At 50.9% G+C, this 21,735-nt stretch overlaps 1 protein-coding gene across 3 annotated transcripts in view; it reads right to left on the reverse strand.

Annotated features, from left to right (window-relative positions):
* Apba2 (amyloid beta precursor protein binding family A member 2) overlaps positions 1 to 14,148 on the reverse strand; it is a 212,332-nt gene extending 198,184 nt beyond the window's left edge. For 2 of the 3 annotated variants that reach the window (XM_041651126.1, XM_041651114.1), the window contains exon 1: positions 13,539 to 14,148. The gene's annotated coding sequence lies outside the window, so the exon portion shown is untranslated. Of the gene's footprint in view, positions 1 to 10,828; positions 10,849 to 13,538 lie in introns of those variants that run through there. The other variant, XM_041651121.1, reaches the window with a different exon arrangement.
* Positions 14,149 to 21,735: the final 7,587 nt, after the last annotated feature.

A 21,735-nucleotide genomic window follows, 5' to 3' on the forward strand; every position in this document is an offset into this window, starting at 1 on the left:
GCAGGTGATGATGCTGTCATAGTGTGTCTGGTGGGTGATACCACAGTGGTAGTGTTGCCTCTGCAGTATTCCTAGTTACACTGTGATTATGAGAAGCACTGAAGAAAGTGAGCATGCAGTATCTCCAGTCAGAGTATCCCCAACACACCACAGCATCACTACAGCCACAGTGTCACCAGACACACCAGTCACAGCGTCACCACAGCCACACCACAGCCACAGCGTCACCACAGACACAGGTCACCACAGACACAGCGTCACCACAGACACAGCGTCACCACAGACACAGCGTCACCACAGACACAGGTCACCACAGACACAGCGTCACCACAGACACAGGTCACCACAGACACAGCGTCACCACAGACACAGCGTCACCACAGACACAGCGTCACCACAGACACAGGTCACCACAGACACAGCGTCACCACAGACACAGGTCACCACAGACACAGGTCACCACAGACACAGGTCACCACAGACACAGCGTCACCACAGACACAGCGTCACCAGAGCCACAGCGTCACCACAGCCACAGTGTCACCACAGACACAGGTCACCACAGACACAGCGTCACCACAGACACAGCGTCACCACAGACACAGCGTCACCACAGTGTCACCACAGACACAGCGTCACCAGACACACCAGTCACAGCATCACCACAGCCACAGCGTTACCACAGCCACAGCGTCACTACAGCCACAGCGTCACCACAGACACAGCGTCACCACAGACAGCGTCACCAGAGCCACAGCGTCACCACAGCCACAGCGTCACCACAGCCACAGCGTCACCACAGACACAGCGTCACCAGAGCCACAGCGTCACCACAGACACACCACAGACACAGCGTCACCACAGACACACCACAGACACAGCGTCACCACAGACACAGCGTCACCACAGACACAGCGTCACCACAGACACAGCGTCACCACAGACACAGCGTCACCACAGACACAGCGTCACCACAGACACAGCGTCACCACAGACACAGCGTCACCACAGACACACCACAGACACAGCGTCACCACAGACACACCACAGACACAGCGTCACCACAGACACAGCGTCACCACAGACACAGCGTCACCACAGACACAGCGTCACCACAGACACAGCGTCACCACAGACACAGCGTCACCACAGACACAGCGTCACCACAGACACAGCATCACCACAGACACAGCGTCACCACAGACACACCACAGACACAGCGTCACCACAGACACAGCGTCACCACAGACACACCACAGACACAGCGTCACCACAGCGTCACCACAGCCACAGCGTGACCACAGCCACACCACAGACACAGCGTCACCACAGACACAGCGTCACCACAGCCATAGCGTCTCCACAGTCACAGCGTCACCACAGCGTCACCACAGACACGGCGTCACCACAGCGTCACCACAGACACAGCGTGACCACAGCCATAGCGTCTCCACAGCACAACGACAGCCACAGTGTCACCAGACACACAACAGCATCACCACAGTAACAGTGTCACCAGACACACCACAGCCACAGCGTCACCACAGCCACAGCGTCACCACACACACCGCAGCGTCACCACAGACACAGCGTCACCACAGACACAGCGTCACCACAGACACAGCGTCACCACAGACACACCACAGCGTCACCACAGCCACAGCGTCACCACACACACCGCAGCGACATCACCACAGCGGCACAATGTCAAGGCAGCTGGAAAGGGTCAACTAAGGGACACATGGGAGCTCATCTGAAAGAAATGTGGAGGACATCAACCCAGAGTCTGTACCCAGGACTGACCCGAGACCCTGAGGAGCACCTAAGAGGATGGTGGCACATTTCCTGAAGGTTCCTTCAGTGCTGCTATTACCAGGAAGTGAATTCACAAAGCCTTGCACCATGGGCTCACACTCAGGAAACGGTTTCTGTTACTATCCTGACCCAGAGCCTCGCTATCCCCTGGTGCTGTGGTCACACCAGGGAGAGACAGACACAAAGAGGGTCAGCACCTCTGGGGATCAGGAGGGATGGGCCCTTGTGTAAAGGGAACCTTGGGCAAGGATTCCCAGACTGCAAGGATGTGGGCTGACCCTCAGGAGCTGTCCGTCCATGCATTGCCTACCTGTTACTCTTCTTCAAGCCCTTCGATTCCCAGCTCAATAAAACCACCCTGATGCTTTGACATTTAGGATAATTGAATCTGGTTCTCTTAAAAATAAACCAACAAAACAAAACAAACAAACAAAAAATGGTCTTTGGAGGATACCCATCAAACCAAAACTTTTGCTATGTGCAGGAAGAAAAGCTCATATTATCTAAATTACATATTCATACCAACTAAATCTAGAAGGCTCTCAACATGCTGCTTGGGGTCTGCTTACCTTGATTGCATTCTCAAAATACTGTTATGTCTATAGAGGAGTGAGCATTCATTGTACTGGAAAATGTTAATTATCTCTCATTAAACACCATCATTCCAGCAGTCAAATAATCCAGCAGTCAGTCAACTAAAATTCTCCAGGAAAAGTCAAAGCAGTGTACTGCTCTACTTAAAGCTTCTCATTGAATACCGCATGTCAACAGAAAGTTCTATACCATAAAGGGAACATTATCAGCCCCTGAAGGAAGTCCTTTTCCATCCTATGTGACCTCTAATAATGTGACCTGCAAGGGCAGCACCTGACATGGATGAAGTTGCCTGCCGTTGAATGTTATGTAGAATGCCACATACCACCAGAACGTTCTCAACCTCCTGGGTTGAGAACACATCTGTCCCACGGCACCCACGTTAGTCTCCACTCCCTGCTTGCTGTACCGTATTCTGGGTGAGAAGAAACTCGACGTCCTCACCCGTTCTTCTGCGATGATTATCTGGCTTGTTTGCAGGCTGACAATCACCGCCATGCATCTGTGGACACCTGGGTGTGTCTCTTGGCCGCTGGATTAGTTTCCTGTGACTGCTATTAAAAACCCTCACAGAACTGAGTGCCCAAAAGCACATGTTACATTCTCACAGCTCTTCTGTTGTAGCAGATGGACATTAAGATGTCAGCAGGGCCGTGACCTCTACGGAAGGCTCTTGGGAGCACTTTGTCCCTTGCGCCATCCAGTCTCATGCAGCTGCATCGGAGGAGTCTCTGGCTCCGTGGGCGTGTCGCCCTTTTCTTTCTGTGGTCAGCCTCCTGCTGACTCTCCTATAAGGACCCTTAGAGTGGTATTCAGGGCCTTGCCAGAGAAACCGGGATGTTCTCATCTACAAATTCCTACTCAGGTTGGAAGCGACTGAAGGAGGCATCCACAGGACTAGGACACCAAAGTGTTCGGGGCCCTTGTACACACTTCACCTCTGCTGGACTGAGACGGCTCGTGAAGCTAACATGTGAGTTTAGCTGGTTCTGTTAGGCTCCTCCCTCGGGCAGCTGTGAGGATTTATACCTAGTCAGCAGCTAGAATTCCAGTTGCTTGACGGTCTGTCACTGCCTGCTTTTGATCAGAGCTAGCCTGGTGGATGTGGGGTGTATTACAGTTATGATTTGCTTTGCATCTCCCTTATGGCTGGGCAGAGTTCAGAACCTTTTTGCCTGTATATTGGGGTGTGTGTGTGTGTGTGTGTGTGTGTGTGTGTGTGTGTGTGTCTGTGTGTCTGTGCGCGTGTGTGCACACATAGTGTCCTCTATCATTTTCCCTGTGTGGTCCTCCGCCTTTTTTCTTGTAGATTACACAGTGCATTGTTGGATTTTTAAGTATTTATGAAAATATATTCCACTAAAAATGTGTGTGAAAAAGAAACAAAAGATCCAAGGTGCCAAGGTCTGGAATGTAAGGTCCAGGCAATCAGATAGTACTAACTCTAGAAAATGTCTCTGGCAGCTTGAATAGCTTCCAATAAGGATGGGAATGACATCACACTCGTCACTGTGGGAAACTGGGTGGACAGGACAAAAGTCCACCTGAACCCGAAAGTCAAAGCTAATTTTGCCCAGATAAGGGGTGGCCACTAAGAGAGTAAGTTCTGCTTGCATTTCCAGACCCGTGCGAATTCTGTGGGTCGTCTTCGGTTCCACAGCCTTGGTTGACCAAGTCAGCACGACATAGATCCACTACAACTACCCCCATGTGGGCACAGCAAGGCAGTAACGTCAGTAAAACAGTTTTCTTGTGGCTGGTGAGACATTATCTACACCATGCTGTGTAAGAGGGTAGACTGGAGACTTAGTCAATACGAACCACGGCATAAAGCCCTGGTGTCTGATAAAGTCATCTAGATGGTGGAAGGGTCTGCACACAGGGTGCCCCCACCGCAATCACGGCGCACCTCCCCTTTCAAGTCATGGTTTCCAACCACCAGCAGCCCACTCCCAGCTGTGGTGCCTGGGAATAAAAGAGGCCATGAAGGGTGCCAAGCAAACCACGAGCCTCATGGGAAAGAACAGGCCCCCCCCATTGACTCTACTCCTCAACCCTGAGCCAAAGAATACAACAGGCTGCTGCATTTCCGAAGATGGGCACCTCTGCTGACACCTGGCATACTGGAGGAAGAGCTGTTCCTGACCCATCAGCCCCAAGAGAATAAAGGCTGCTTCATCCTATTGGAAAATGAAGGGATAGGGGAAGTGAACGCTGTAGCCCTTGGGTCTCTGGGCTAAAACAAGGGTACTCAGATATCTTCTTATTGCCTGCCATGGTGTTAAGGTTGGAAATCCAGCTCCTACCCAGCAGAGGGTCTCAGGGTATCTGACCACTATCCACAGCTCTGCCCTGCCCTGCCCTGCCCTGCCCTGCCCTGCCCTGCCCTGCCCTGCCCTGCCTCAAGCCTGTACCATGGCCAGTCCAGACACAGCAGCAGCAACCAGAAAGCTCCTGGGAGCCCGGGAAATAGTGACCTGTATCCCAGCTAAGCGAAGGCTGACTGTGTGCAGACAAAAGACGGCGAGGCTCATACATCCCACGCCAAGTCTGTCCCAAGAGCCACCTTCTCTTAGCAGACAACTGGAAACATTTATTTCCCAGGGCCTGGGCGCAGCCTAGAGTAAGTCAAGCTCAGCTGCACAGGTTAACTCTACGTGAGCAAATTAATAATGTGATGTATGGTTTGTCACAGATCTTGTCGTGCCTGTAGAAGCGCAGGGGCAATTTAATCTAGCAAGCCTATAAATCTCTAAAGGGTGAAATTAAACATCCGTGCTCGTGCTCGTGCTCGTGAGTCTGGGACTCGGCTGCCATGGCCTCCTGCAAGAGCACCCTGGGAAGGGTAGGGGCTCCTGGTCAACCCTCTCCGATATCCTCAAAAAACCCCACTTGGTAACCTCAACAGGGTTCTATGTCCCTAAATGATCCCTATTCTCCCCCTGTGTCCCCTGTGTGTCATCTCACCTGTGAATGTGGCCGTTACCCATGATCCTGCTCTCTCTCTCTGGTCCAGAAGCATGGTTTCAGAAAGTCCACTACAGCCTGTATTATCATCACTCTACCTGCTCTGTTCCCAACCCTTCAGGACCACCTAAGGCAGTCAGGGGCCATAAACATTGTGCATTTATCTGGGCCTCAACCTACATAGACTATATAATCCTAATGCCAGAGCACTGGGCTCTCCCTGTGCCCTGGATTCCCCATGAAGGATGGCCCTCTGCTCTGAAAGGGCAAGTTCGGCCCCTTCTCACGAAGGAGGTCTGTGAACACTCCCACCAGCCCTGGCGCTCTCACACCTCCCAGCTTGTGCTTTCTAGGGAAGAGCTTGGATCTAAAACTAGGACCAAGCTCTGGTACCATGAGACATTCTCCAGCAGCCTCACCCCAACCCACCCTGTGCCAACTTCACCCAGCTCTAAATAGGGAACAGGGAAGACAGACTCAGCAAGTACTCAGAAAATTGGGTGGATGGATGGGTGGATGGATACATGGATGGATGGATGGATGGATGGATGGATGGATGGATGGATGGATAGATGCATGAATGGATGGATACATGAATGGATGGATACATGGATGAATGGATGGGTGGATGGGTGGGTGGATGGGTGGGTGGATGGATGAATAAATGGATGGATGGATGGACGGACGGATGGACGGACGGAAGGACGGATGGATGGATGGATAGATGGATGAATGAATGGGTGGATAGATGGATGAATGGATGGGTGGATAGATGGATGAATGGATGATAGATGGATGGATGGATAGATGCATGAATAGATGGATACATAGATGGATGGATAGATGGATGAATGGATGGGTGGGTGGATGGTGGATGGATAGATGACTGGATGGATACATCGATGGATGGATGGATGAATAAATGGATAGATGGGTGAGTGAGTGGATAGATGGGTGGGTGGATGGATGAATGAATGGATGGATGGAGCCCTCAGCAAAGGAACTAGGGACAACTAAAGCATTTGACTCCTCAATTGACTCCTCAATTTGAGCATTGACAAGTCCCTGTATAACCATCTGTGACTGATAATGGCTAGATCAGGGGCTCCCTTTTAAATGCCCAGAAACCTCTCTACCCCTCACTTCCTTTAACTAAATAAATATCATATATGATGGATAAAACATATACATGGACTAAAGGCATGGTTTCACAAAGCATAGGGCAGGGAACATTGTCAGGACAGGCTCTCTCAAACCAGCCCACCATGCTGAGTGATAGTGGTGCACGCCTTTAATCCCAGCACTGGGGAGGCGGAGGCAGGAGGATCTCTGTGAGTTCAAGGCCAGTCTGGTCTACTGAGCGAGTTCCAGGACAGGTTCCAAAGCAACACCAAGGAAACCCTGTCTTAAGAAAACAAAAACAAACTAAAAGCATCCCTCCACGTGGGATCAATGTAAGCTGGGGTGACGCTGCCCTGAAGAACAGCAAATCCAAGTGCAGCTAATGAAGCAAAGATCTGACTGTGATCAAGAGGAAAATTAGTACTCGATAAAAGTGGAATTAATTTCAAAGTTAAAATCTGCTAATTCTCAAGAGTAAGTCAAGATTGGCAGTTTCCAACCCAAAACATCACAAAGATGGGGCCCCAAAACTAATGGCAGCCCCCCTTCCAACACATACAGAGAGAGAAAGAGAAAGGGAGGGAGAGGGAGAGGGAGGGAGGGAGGGAGGGAGGGAGAGAGAGAGAGAGAGAGAGAGAGAGAGAGAGAGATTAATGCCCTGGCACTCAAAAGAGAAAAATGTTCCCAGGGAAATCTTTACCACAAAGTGAAGCATGCCGGGATATGGGTTAAGAAAACTGACCATACCCGGTGCCATTCCCTGGAGAAACAGATGCCAAGACAGACTCACTCCTGCCTCTGGGGCACAAGATATATCTAGGACCAACAGCCAGAATCAGTCTGCCCATCCATCAATCAAACAGTAGCTATCACGGTCACCAGCCAGAACCAGAACCATACCCAGCTATGAGTCCCATGACACCAGTTATCTGAGACATAGCAGGTAGATTAGAGCTAACACACACGTGTGCACACACCTGCACATGCACACCCCATCTGTGACCATACTGACTGAGGAATGTGTGCAAACATCCAGATTCTACTTGTCCCTCGCTGTCACTCTAGCTAGGGAGGACAGCGGGCAGATAGATGTGCATGCCCTTCTCGGGACAAGCCTAGTCACACTGGACCGAAGACAGCCCGCAGCTGCTGGAGGGTGAGCCCACTTTCCTGAGTTCCCAACTTCTCACACACACGTCTCCCTCTGCTCCACCCAGCCCGTGACAGCTGTCAGCAGCTTTGGAGAACACGGACAGATGTTACAGCACATGGCTCACTTACTACACCAAAAGACCTAAAAACATAAACTGTGTTTTATGTGAACAATGCACACACTTGCCGTCAGAGAGACCTGAGAAATCCATCATTCCTAAATGCATGCGCTCACTCAATTGATGGTTCTCCTCTTTGGGAAACAATGGATTTCTCAAGAAGATTGCTAATCGAACCAACTGGGGAAAACCATAAACTATATATCTATATCTATATATAATTAGATATATAGATATTAAAATTAACAATACACACAACAGTTCAGAGTCATTCATATTTAGCACTCCCTTGCTGGGAATCAATTTCAGGAATATAAAACCAAACAAATGAAACAAAAATAAAGCATCTGCATACATAAACACACATATATAAGCACTCACATCAACTGGGAATTCTAAGGCCGGCGTTACCCTCCTTGTTGCATTTACTAACTAGGGTTTGTTCAGAAGTGGTTGAATGGTTCCTAGCCAAGCACGTCTCTCTATCTAGAGACCAGAAATGCTAATAATCCATGCTCGCTTAAAGTGTAAAATGGAAAACACCTAGGGCCCCAGCAATAGCAGCTGTTCAGAACGGCCCCCAGCCCCCTCCCTAATCTCCATGGCACTTGACTCCCAGCCGTCAGGCAACAGATAGTCCAAGCGCACGCTGCAAACTAACCATATGTGCCTTGGAGGTGGGGGATCCCAAATCCTAGCCAGGCTCATCCAGTTTATAAATACATGCCCCAGGAAATGATTCCCCCAAAGGACACCTGGAAGAGATGTGCCTACACTCCCTCAGGCCAATGCCAGCTTCCTGGTCCTCAGCCTCTCGGCCGCAGCATAAGACAAGACCAGCCACCTCCAGTGAGAAGGGAAGCCATTTAAATCAGGAAACACAGCGAACCAGGGCTCAGCACAGAGTCATCTAGTGTGGAGTTGCTTCCACTGGTTTCTCCACCAAACTGTCTTCAGATGCTGGAGTGTTCTGTTGTAACCAAACCACATCCGTTTATCATTCTTGTTTGCTCTTTCAGTCACAAAACAACAGCCGTATCTTACTTTGGAAGGGCACTGCAGCGTTCCGGAAGCATCTATGCTAGGCTCACCTCCCAAGCAAAACAGAAAAAGCCACAATCAGCCTGAAGCCACACAGGCACCCCTTGAAGCCACCGCTATCATAACAGACTCTTGCATCAATTCGGTATTGACTTTCACTTGTGCCTCAAAACAACTTTAGATATAGCGAGAAAGGTTCCAAGGCAAACAACTTGCACAGGACCCCAGGGACAGTGGCACAGCCAGGCTGGAGTCATTGTTATTCTAGATCCCACCCCCTCTTCCCACCTCCCCTTCCTCCCTCAGGAAACCAGGGCAACTTGCACTACCAGACCAGACAGGCGGTGGAGTTAGGCAAAAGAAGGCTTCCAACAGGGAGAACTGGCCAGAACGGACAAGCAAAAACTGACCGTCCTTGAGACACTGGGTCTGATGTGAGGTACAAGACAGGTTTAGAAACATCCAGTGGGGGCAGGGGTGTGCACAAGATCACTCAGATAATCGGGGCACTTGCCACTAAGCAACCTGATTCATATACCCAGGTAGAAAGAAAGACTGCCCCAAGTTGTCCCTCTAACCTCAACACAGGTGAATATGCATGTGTATGCGTGAGCGCACACGCGTGTGCACACACACACGGAGTGCATTAAAATGTAACAAAGAGTGATGAGGAACAGAATAACATATTAGAGAAAAAAGAAAAAGGAAAGAAACATCCAGATGGAGGAGAAGGGAACCTCTGGTAGTTGGGCCTGCCTGACTGAATACAATCTAGGCCAGTAAAAAATTCAAAAGCCTTTTCAGTGGGAAGCCAGAAGACCATGCTGTGGGCTGGATTAGCCTCACCAGCATATTCCCTTCCGGTCTCCACAAACCACAGTGCAGTACTGTGGCTCTGTCCTCCCTGTCACCGACCTCAAGGTTCTGCACTAGGTTTCAAGGTCCAAGTGTGAAGATGTCTTGGTTCCAGCCCTAGTTTGTAGGGAAAGGCAAAGATAATGATGCCTCTGGGGTCCAGTCAGCCATTCACACCACGAGAGCACTGAGGATCTACCGTGTGCCAGGCACAACTCTGGATGCTGAGGATACAGAAGTCAACAGTCTTTACATTCATGTAGTAAGAGGCAGACAATAAACAGTGAGCAATATATGTGTGTGCATGTGAGTGTGTATGTGTGTGTGTGTGTGTGTGTGTGTGTGTGAGAGAGAGAGAGAGAGAGAGAGAGAGAGAGAGAGAGAGAGAGAGACAGACACTGGGTATTCGGTGCTAAGAAGACACAAAGCTGCATTAACGATGGGGAAGTGATTCCAATGCATGGAGGGTGGTCAGGGAGCTGGTGTATGAACAGACAATGGAATAAATGATGGAGCAAGTCGGGCAGGCATCCGAGGAGGCCAGGAAGCAGATGAAAATGCCCAGAGGCATGATCTCAATCAAGTCCAACAGTTTGAGATCAAAGGGATAAGAGGGAAGGAGCCCACCTTAGCTGGAACCTTCAAGGACGGAGACTACTGCTTAGACCAAGGTAGTAGACTGTGACAGACTGGGTGGCAAAAACAAAGGCAAATCAGGTAAGGGCTGTCTGCCAGCAGCCTGGGAAGCCTTGAAGGATCACCCTTAGGGAAAGAAAACTATGGAAATCAGGTCAAGAATGCAGGCGTGGAGTTGGCAGTGGGGAATCACTAACCACTTAGGACAGTGAGATAGACCAGCATTGCCCCCAACTGATCAACGACCAGTCTCAAAATCCAACCCTAGGAAACCCCAGGGCCAGCACAGAAAGCATCATCAGGACCAGGAAGCCATCTTAGTGAGTAAAGGCACATGCTACCAAGCCTGGTGAGCTAAGTTCATCCCCCAGGACCCACATAGTAGGAGGTCAGAATCAATTCCCATAAATTGTTGTCCTCTAACCTCTTACTCTGTAGCATGCATGTGCCCAAACACACACACACACACACACACACACACACACCCCTAACCTGCACAGATGGGGTTGTCCATCTGTAATACCCACCAATGAGTGAAGTGTCACAGAGCCTGACACTCTGACCTTGAGGGTGTTGTCCTCCTCGGGCTCCTTTGAAGGTCCAGACAGGGACAGAGTGAGGACCAGCTGCAGGAGAGGCGAGAAGCCAGTGCCCATGATGCTGACTCAGCCTGTGACAGCAGGCTGCTTGGAGACTCCTGCTGGCCCTGGCCCAGCTGGTGGGTGAGGCACAGGCTAGGAGGAGATGGAGGCGAGATTCCCCTCTCAGAGCTGTCACTCAGCCATCCTCCAAAGGAATGAGTAAGCACCATGCTGGCCCCTGCCCCATGGGGGCCACTGTCTCAAGGGTAACCTATGGCAGGAATGCCTACCCGCCAACCGGCGGTCACACCGCTCTCCACCAGTGACTTACATGTCTCTCACCCTCATGGCCACCAATAAGACAAGGAACTGGGAAGAGGAAAAGAGGGCACACGGCCCAGGCTGTTACCGTACCCGGGGCACAGACTGTAAGGGCAGTGAGGGCTGTGTAGGACCTCCACACCCATATCTTCCTAGGATCGGGAAGAACGCAGTGGTATCTTTGGAGACCCTCACCTGTTAAACCACATATTCATGGCTGAGATAAGAGAAGAACATGAGGAATAAGTTGAGGGCTAGAAGATTCCTCTGTGTCTGCGTACTACCCCCATTCTGCCCCTCCAACAGGCCTCAGCGACCTCTGCCCAACCTAAGCAAAGCCCTGGTTGATGCCAGCTTCGCTACCAGATGTTTTTCCTCTGAGTTCCTCAGTTTTGTCTAGGAAAAGTCAAGGTGTTTTAACACTCCCTCTCAGCCTCCAGGGGTGTGATTGGTGTCTTTTACAATTATCTTTTATTTTTATCTAGCATTTCTTAGCTTAGTTGGCGAGTTGCATATTTATGCACCTCCATTTCACAAACCATCCCCACCGATTATTAGTGTGAAACTAATATTTTATTCAATAATTTAAAAAAAACCATTGGGGTGTACTTCAGAACTATCATAGGGATACTGATGCAAACTGGACAACAAGCTACCACTCAGACCTGGTGCTGCCTCTCAAGGGAAAGAGGAATACAACCAGAAGGTAAGGTCTTCGATGACAGCCCCTTCCAGCAAGGAACAAGTCCGGCTCACGCCTACTCACCAACCATCCGATTCAGTGGAGTCCAGTCCCCTAGAAGGGGAAAGGCAGCAGTGGGATGAAGCTGCATGGTTCCCGACACCACACAGATGAGGAGAGCCTGAAACTTCCCCAAGGGCAAGCCGACTAAGGCTGGTGGTGTCCACAGAACAGCTCACAAACAGACAGTTCCAGTTATCCGCTACTGCCTTCAATGTTGCTCTGAGTCCCTGCAGATTCCAAGTCTGTTTCCCTCCCTCCCTCTGTCCCAGAGCTCCGAAGCTCAGGAAATCCTCTGCAGACCACTATGACCACCCAGCAATCAGAGTGCAGGACAAAGTAGTCCAGCTACTCTAACCCGAGTCCCCTGCCTCCAGGCTGCTTCTGGCCAAGAAACCCCCGACTCACCTCACTGGAAAGACCCTGACCCTAAGAAAGATTGCCCATTGGTTCTTGGCACCTGCAGATGCGTACTTCAGAAAAAAAGTTGTTCCTTTGGGCCCTTAAAGCTTGCAGGTCTTTGTTTCTGAGACCTCTATCCTTTCTCAGAAGGTAAGCAGTATCCATAAAGGGGGGCATGGGGCTTAAGAGACCGAGGACAAACCAGCCCAGGGATGAAAGACCAAGAATAATATGCCTGATTTAAGAACTTCACCCTGCACAAGCCCAGAGTGAACTGGTTACATTTAAATTCAGATTTCGGTCTGGCCTCTGTCAAGTCATATACAAATAGATATCAAAGAATTAAAAGTCTTCCAAAAGTAAATTCTAAGACTAGCAGCTTCCATCTGCAGCACCTTGCAGCCAGGACAGGCCCCTGCACAGACCCACTGGTACCTGCTTCTATCCCTACCATACTCAGGGGAAGTTTGCCCACAGCTTTGGCATATAAAGGCCTGCTGCCCATACTGTCCAGTGTAAAAACAAAGCTTGAAGAACCTGGGATCAATGTTTGCCTTCATCCTTTATGCCCAAGTCCCCTTGCCAGGCTCTACCTGCCAACAGGAAGTAGCCAGGCCGGGGGGCATGTCCCTCCACTGCACCCCCAGAGAATACTGGGTGTGGAATTTTTAACTGAGTTTCTCCCCCTGGGCCTCATTATAAAGGGAAAGGGGGCGGGGGTACAGATCAATGATCAGTTGCCTGGAAGCGGAGTTGATACTCAGCACAGGGACTTAGTATCAGTACCAAGCGGCTTCCCCCACCCAGAATGCACTAGCGGCCGGGCCAGTGAAGGGGGACCCAAGTGAGTGACCAGTTCCTCTGGCTGAGACAGGTAGCCTCTCGCCACAGCACCGCCAGCCCCTGATAACCGAGCCTCCAGCTGGTCCCTGCCGCGCCCGGCCGCTGGTCAGTGATGGGGAGGGTCCGGCGGGTCCGGAGAGAGAGGGGCGCTGGTCCGCAGCACCCCCAGGTCCCAGCGGCTACCAGCCCTGTCCGCTATGCCCCTCCTCCGCTCCAGAACCCTACAGGGTCCGAAAGGGAGCGTTGGGACTACAGCATCCGCGCCCCCCATTGCGCCCCGGCCCCCGCGCGGGACTGAGCAACCCAGGCTGTGGTCACGGCGACTCGGACGCCCCGGGCCCCCCTTACCTGCTGCCGTGATGCGCCGCCACCCGTGACTGGGTCCGCGAGGCCGAGAGCGGGGCGCCGCCGCAGCTCTTTGTGAGCCCGCGCCGAGCCGCACACCGAGACTGCTAATGAGCCCGGGAAGCTGGATAGCGGCGGGCGCGCCCCGGACGCCGCGCACGGCACGCAGGGCCGCCTCTGCCGGGTGCACGCGGCGCGGCCCGGGAGCACCCGCACCCACACCGCCCTCGCCGCTGCCACACCGGCCGCCCCCCACTCCTCCAGCACCCGGCCACGCAGGACGGAAACGCTTTCCGGAGAGACCCTAGGGATTCAAGAGATTCAGGACCGCGCGACCGCGCAGAGCGCAGACAAAGATGCTTCAGCGCCAAGCGCGGCACCTCCGGGAGCGGCGCGGGGACAGCAGCGGGGCGGGCAGATGAGCCCACCTGGGACCTAGGTCCTCGGGACGCTGGCTGGGGCCCGCCCCAGGAGTCGCTGTGGAGCCCTAGGGAGCACACAGATTCCTGGGAGTGGGCTGGGACCCGCCGGTAGCGGAGCCTTACAAGTCTGGTTCCCAGCGGGCAGAACAGGTGAAGGCGAAGCTGCTGGTGCCGGCACCCTGCCCCTGTCGCCGCGCTGCCCCCTGGCGGGCTCCGGAGAGCGCGCGGTGCTGAGGGGCTGCGGCGACCGCGCCCTGCTCTGCCAGCTCCGCTCTGTGCGCTCTGTGCGGAGCCCTGGCCAAAATCCCTGGAATCCCTAGGGGATCGCGGCCCCAGAAAGCCTTTCCTGCGGGGCAAGCCTCGTCCTGCTTCCCCACTGTCGATTCCCAGAGGGCTGCTGGCCACCAGGCCTTCTCACCCAGTCCCTGATGACCACCGACTCTCTGATACCTGTGTTGTCTTGGCTGTCCGGAATGGAGAAGCCCCCTAACCTCTACTACTCCCACAGAGAACCAGCTGCCCGCCCCGCCCCTCCGTACAACAAGCCTCTAGAAGCCGTTAAAGGGTAGAAGCTAGTGTCACCTTTGACCTTCCCTCCTACGTACTTGTGGCAACGTGTGGGTCTAAAGCATACAGGGTGGCCTGTTTAAGGGGTGGGGGCTCCCCTGTTTCACTTGAGCCCCCTTTCAGTTGACCTCGGTTCTCTTTCTTCTTTTTTTCCTTTTAGTGGTTGATTGGAATGAAGGCCAGGTGCCACAAGATCAGAGTGTCACCAAAGGAAGAGGGACTGGGTAGGATGCAGAGAGCCCTTCTCTCCTGAGTAGGACCAGGAGAAAAGCTGAGCGTGGGGACAGATCTAGTAAGAACCTCCTAGGCCTGTAGCCTGTCTGCCTCCTCCCTTATCTCCTCTCCCAGGGCCCCGTCATAGCAGAGCAGCTTCGGTGACCAGGATACCCAACAGGTCATCTCCACTCCAGACCATTCTCCCTCCTCCTGGATGTATAGAATTAGGTCGGTACGATAAATAACCAGGCTAGCTCAAGAATAACAGCTATACTTTAATGTTTAAAGAGGGGAAACTCACACTCTAAGAGTGGGAGGTCCGACTTCCAATGGGTCCAGCGGGCACCGCGCAGAGAGAGTACGCACCTGTATCTCCCAGTTTTTCTTCCTGGGGTCCAGGTCGCCACGCCCCAATTAGCTGTGATTGGTTGGCAGAGTTTCCCCATCACCTGGAGGTGAACATATTTTACTGTTTATTTTACACCCCCTTAAATATTCTATTGACTCAACTGAAAAACAGTAGTTCAGCCCCAGGTTTTCGCTAAATGGAAATGGTTCCATAGTAGTGACTGTTGAGCCTGAGGTACAGATGTGCCCATCTGCTTAGCAGTGCAGACTTTGCACACACTAGACAAGCACTCTACCTACCTACCTGGAGCTCCGTTCCTATGCCCTTGAGACAGGTACTTGCCATATAGCCGAGGCTGCCTGTTAACTCGCTGTCCTCTCTCAGCCTGCTAAATGCTAGAACCACAAGCATATGGTGTCTCCCTTGGCAATCTTGCTTGGTTCTAAGGTGACCAAACCCCATAGGAAATTCGACATCTATGTCTAAAGATTCATACACAGTACCCACAATACCCTGTGTCTGGGCTGTTTGAGGTCGTGCCTCTGGGTAACTGCCTTCAAGCTTTCCCCAGACTTGTGGCACTCAGGAGCGACCGTGTCTCATGTCCATAGAATCAAACATCCAGGCCCGGCCTCACTCTGGAGAGAATGGGTCAGCCCCACTCTTCAGTGATGCTTTAAAGAAGGGAGTGGGGGACGTCCTAAGCTTGCTACAAAACTGAAAACTCCTGCCTGGAAATGAGCTCCTTAAGCAAAGAAAACCAATCAAAATGTTTGCAGATCAATCATAGTTGATTTTGCTAACAATACACATAATATTGAAAAGTGCTTTTAAAGAAAATTTGACCGAGTTAAAAATAAAATGGGCTGTTCACAGGAAAGGAAATACAAGTGACTTTTTATCTCTTTTAACACTTTCATTACATTTGGGGTGTGTGTGTGTGTGTGTGTGTGTGTGTGTGATGGTGCAGAGGTCAGAGGACAGCTTTCAGGGGTTGGCTCTCTCCTTCCACCCTGTAGTCCCAGGGATTGAACTGAGGTCATCAGTCTTGACTGCAGGCGCCTCTAACTGATGAGCCATCTTACCAACGTACAAGCACCTTCAAACACATGTAGAACTGGGAGTGTGTCTCCACAATGGAAGACATGCATAGACCACATGCGACCCTGGCATCGCTCCCCAGCATCGCAAAAGAAAAAGAAAGGAAACTGAAACTACACTAAACTGGCATTGATTTTACCTGCCGGAACCTTAGGAGCTCGTTGTGTTCCAGAGGTAAGGGGGAAACTGGCAGACCCCCTCACTGCCCACAGAAGTGTAAACTGTATGACATCTAAGGAAGAAAGTTCAACTCCTATTAGAACAGCACATGCCTATTACTTTGCCTCCGTCAACTCTAACAAACCTACCGTAAGAGCTTCTTAAAGGGGAAGTTCATTTAGGCTTAGTCTCCAAGGTTCCAGTCCACTGGTCAGTTGGCCTTGGTCCTGACCACGGGTGAACCAGGGCATCATGGCAGGGAGTACACTACAGACTAACCTACTCCCTGAAGGGACTTTAGTCCCCTTTGGAGGACATGCCTCCAATAACCAAACTTCCTCCCTCCAGACCCCACATCCTAACAGTTCCAGCCTGGGGAACAAGCATTTAACACATGGACCTTTGGGAGACAGTCATCATCTAAACTGTACTATACCCTTTAACCTAATTCCAGCTTCATATATGCATTTCTACAGGAATAGCACACGTGTGCAAAGGGGCTGGGGCAGGGCCACTGTAAAGTCCATGAGTGGGGGACAGTTGTGCACACTGGGCATATCCAGGCACTGGAATTGCATGCAGTCAGAAAAGAAGGAAGAACCTGTGGCAGAGTCACATGAGGCATAGAACAAGGGACAGAGACGTGTGTCCGTGTATATGATTAAAGGGAAAGGATGCTGGGCATAGTGACGCACACCTGTAATCTCAGCACTGGGAAGGTGGAGGCAGGAGGACTGTGGTCAAGACCACACTGAAGTACATAGGAAGACTGCTGTAAAAAGGAGAAGAGGGGAAAGGTTGACTCAGTAGATGATTTCATGCAACTCTAAACCTCCCCCAGGAGACCACAAGAAGTGAATCAGATGTTGGCCATCCCTGGATAGAAATAAGTGACCAAAACAGAAATGACAGGAAGAGTTTTAGCTGGTTACCCTTTTGGCTTTTTGAAATATTGGGTATTATCTGTCCCTGACTGTTTCTTGGTTTGTTTGTTTGTTTTTGTTTTTTTAATTATTCATAGCTTCAGGGCTAGGCCCTTTGGAAGCTAAAAGACCTATGACTTCCCAGCATAAAAAAGGAAGCTGCTCATCTGGCCAGAAGAAGCAGAAGAGCTATGTAAAGAGACCAGGGCCCAAACTCCCTCCAGGACATGGCCTCAATCGCATGAAGACCTTCCACTAGGCATTGACCACTATAGGGTCTTTCAGCTCCCACTAGTACCAAGCAGGAGACCAGGACACCTGAAATCTCTGGTCCCTTCCTCTGGGGAGAGAAATCAAAGTAACCTACGTCTTTGGACCACAAGGCCATGCTGCCTACTGTCACTTAGTGGCTGTATTCATGAATTGCAGGCTTGTTGCAGGCCAGTTCCTGCAGGGCACAAGTCCCTGACCAGGTCAGATTTCCAGCAAGGTATTGTAAACCGCAGCCAGACTACTCAGCTCATGGTATACCATTACCTACTTCTTAAAATAGCACATGCCTTTCTTGTATAGGGAAGAATATAGACATTTTGAGTTATATACTAGGAAAGATGCCTCCTTAATAACTTCCAAGCAACGGAAAATTTTTCTTTCATTCCTATGCTGAACATATAAGTAAATGCATTTGATTGACAAAGACATGTCTTTGTTCTGTGGAGCTGGCAGATCATCTCTCCTATCCCAGAGTGACTGTTCACCAGAAGCATCTCTTGGTTTCATCTCCCTTAATGCCAAGTCCTTGAGCCCCTCTTCTTCGATACCACCCCTTTATCCTTCCTTGTACAGTCCAAAGAATCATGATCCAGTCCCCAGACCTAAATCTATCTCAACTAATATACCATGTATGGCAAGGCCTCAGGCAAATCACCTAGAGCCTGTATGGCAGTTTCCCTCTCTGTTCCATTTCTAGGGAGGTTGACTTCAAAAATCCCTAGCTTCTAGGATGTCCAAGGACAAATGCATGCTCAGCTGTATGCCGATGTCATACTGTCAGGATTTAGGGCGTGAGGAAATTACCCACCAGAGCACACACACTCTAGTGGGTTCTTCCACAGCCCGGAGCTTTGTGTCGAAAGACAGAGAGAGGGGGCATGGAAATGCCTTGAATGACCATGGGACCAAAGTACCTTCCTAAAAGGTAAATACTACTGATTTCTTGGCCAAGTGGAGCATGTAAATTCTGAAAGGAAAAAAAAAAGTCAAGGCTTTATATAGCAACCAAGGAATAATCATAAACATCAGAAGCCTCCGTTTCCCATCCCTCCAGATCCTGACCACTGGATCTTATACTGTGCTTATACTGAAGGGCAAGGTGCCAAGTGGGGCAGGGGTTGAACACACCTTTGCCTTGCAGGGCAGAGCCTCTAAGGAAGGAGCAGCTGTTTGGATGGATGCTGACACAGCTGGGAAAGGCAGCGCTCTGCTCCTTGTAAGAGAAGTTGCCAACTGGTCAAGGTGGGGTGCAAAAGAGAGAGCGGGTCCTAGAGATGAGGTGTGGCTCTAGGTAGCATCTTTAGTACAGACAATAGATAAAACAAACAGCTGAGTCACTGTAATACACAATTGCTGTCCATGGTCACTGGTTCCTTTGCATCTGAGATTCAACCAAGAATTGAAAATATTTGAAAAGGCAGGAATGGGGATTTAGCCCAATAGAAGACTGCCTGGGTAGTATGGGTGAGGCTCTGGGTTTGGTTTTCAGCACCACAGACACAAGGGCAGTGTTAGGGACGGGGTTGGTTGGAAACAAATGGTATCTGTCCTGAACACATACCGATTATTAAAAATTAAACTATTTTACAGCAGTTTTGTGATATCAGGTCTGGCAAGCTGGCTGGAGATGAAGCGAGGCATACAGAAAAGTGTGTGTTGGTTCTACGCAAGGGCTGTGCCCTTTCTTTAGAGAACCTAATCATTCTGGGCATGGTGGGCACATGCCATTAATCCCAGCGCTTGGGGGGCAGAACCAGGCGGGTCTCTGTGAGCTTGAAGCCAGTGTGGTTTACAGAGTGAGTTCCCGGACAGTCAAGGCTACACAGAGAGATAATCTGTAGATCTTGGCACCTTCGGGGGTCCTGAGTCCCCTTGTCCTTTGTGAACGCTGGGTACACAGGGCAACTGTAATAACACGCCGTCACTTCCGTGTGCCCACAGGAAAGGGCTTGAGCTGTACCAGCACAAACACCTATCTTGCTAGGGGAGCGGATGTAGACAGACTGGGAATAACCCTCCCATGTGAATCAGGCCAAAGAAAAGATGCTTGAGCAACAGAAGATGAGCTTCAAAGGGACCAGGACAATCCAATCAAAGCCAACCTTCACAAGGCTGGTTGTATACAGCAACTCAGAGGAAAGAGTATCTGCCCAAGACCCCCAAAGCAGCCTGAGAGCGTTAGGTTGCCTCTGTTTGACAATGAGCCACGAGGACATCAATGTAGGTTCTGGAACCAACCATGCCTGATCTTCCTGCCTCTAGACTTTTCAGCAATATGGGTCCATTCTGGTTTCAAGGATACTCCTGTAACCTTAAGAACCCTGGCTGACAGGTTGGGGAGGTGGCTCCATGAATAAAATGCTTCCTGTGAGGTGAGCCCCCATCTGCACCTGTGGAGATGTATTAGAAAGGACAAGATGGACAGCCCGCCAAGAGAGAGCCCCAGTCATGGGGAGTATCTGGAGTGGCTACAGGAAGAACTTTACACCCATACAGATCCCTGAGCTGAGAAGAGGCACCTGGGAGACTTCCCCGCCAGAGGACCAGCAGAATTCACGCACCCCCAGGCTCTCTGTGGGCATGAAGAGACTGGCCATTCAAGGTCTGCAGGCCCCTGTCCTGTGGTCCCTGGGGCATCCTAGCCCAAAAGAGTTTCAACCAGGACAGAGAGTCTTCCTGCTGGCCACCAGGTTGCACTTCCGTGACGCTCGGGAGAAGGGAATAAGTGGCACCTCCGACTCATAACCAGAATTGAAGCAGGCAGCAAGGCAACACCTTCTGCTCTTCTTGAGCCATGGACATTGCACTACTGGATGTTTTTCATGGAACAGGCTGCCCTTCTGGTGATTGGCTATTCAGATGTTCCCTTAGGACCCACCATCCTCATCCGCTGTCCTCTGAATTAGGATCGGGGTTTTCCCCTCCTGTGCCATGGGGATGGGCACATGAGTTGCATCCCAACAATCCATGCATTCCTTCCCTCCTCTAGGTCTAAGCTTGGGTATGTGACCCACGTCACTCCTGACAGACTCCACCCAGGTTAGTTTTGGTCTCCCCCAACTGAAATGGTACTTAGTAGGGATGATGTGAGCATCCAGCGGAACCTGCAGAGCAACCCGTGGGAATCGTTGTCAGAGCAAAGGCAAATGAAAATTAAGGATAAACAGACAATGAGCCACGAGGACATCAATGTAGGTTCTGGAACCAACCATGCCTGATCTTCCTGCCTCTAGACTTTTCAACGATATGGGTCCATTCTGGTTTCAAGGATACTCCTGTAACCTTAAGAACCCTGGCTGACAGGTTGGGGAGGTGGCTCCATGAATAAAATGCTTCCTGTGCCAACACTAGGACCTGAGTTTGGTTCCCTAGAAGCCAAGTGAGAACAGCTGAGTTCCGTGGTAGGCGTGAGAGCATGCAGCAATTCCATCACTGCGGGGTCAGACAGGTGGATCCCTGGAGTTTACCAATCAGTGAGCTCCAGGTTCAGTGAAAGATCCTGCCCCAAAAGGAAGACGTAGATGTGATGGGAGGAGACCTGTGACCCCAGACTCTAAACACAGAGAGGCAGAGACTGGCTAATATAGTGAGAACCTGATAGTTCGTTTTGGTTATTTGTGGTTCTTACTACTGATACATACTAGGGAGCCCCAGGGTCATGAGGTTCCAGGAAGACCAGCAACATCTGTTATCCTGGGCCTTGGGTCAGCTTTAGAAGCATTCCAAGGTGATGTTCCTGAAGCCATAGCACCATGTTCAGAAAGGAAATGAAAGTGTAAGGTCCTTGTGTGGCAACAGTTCTAAGAGCTGCTTCAGGAGACTGGGTATACTGGGGGCCTAACTCCCGCTAAAGCCAGGCCACAGTGTGGTGCTCTGAGGGACAGTCTATTTAATGGTTACACGCGGTTCTGTGTGACCATCAACATGGCCCAGGCATGCAGGATGGATGACTCAGGGACTCAGAGATAATTACGCACGCTTTTACACGGGGCTGGAGACCTCACCCAAAGCTTCATTTCTCCTTTCTCTCCTTTCTTCCTGCTCTGCTGAACTTGGCTTACCCATGAGTGACCACATTTTCCCAACTCCTCTCAGAACACAGAGACTGAGCCAGGACCTCAGTTGTCACTTGGTATCAATTTTGTGAACGGTCTGGCCAAGTGTAGAGATGGGTTTGTCCAAGCATAGAG

Source organism: Microtus oregoni, unplaced genomic scaffold (assembly GCF_018167655.1).
Source record: "Microtus oregoni isolate MIOR12 unplaced genomic scaffold, Mior012 000000F_ref0000247, whole genome shotgun sequence".
NCBI classification, from domain to species: domain Eukaryota; kingdom Metazoa; phylum Chordata; class Mammalia; order Rodentia; family Cricetidae; genus Microtus; species Microtus oregoni.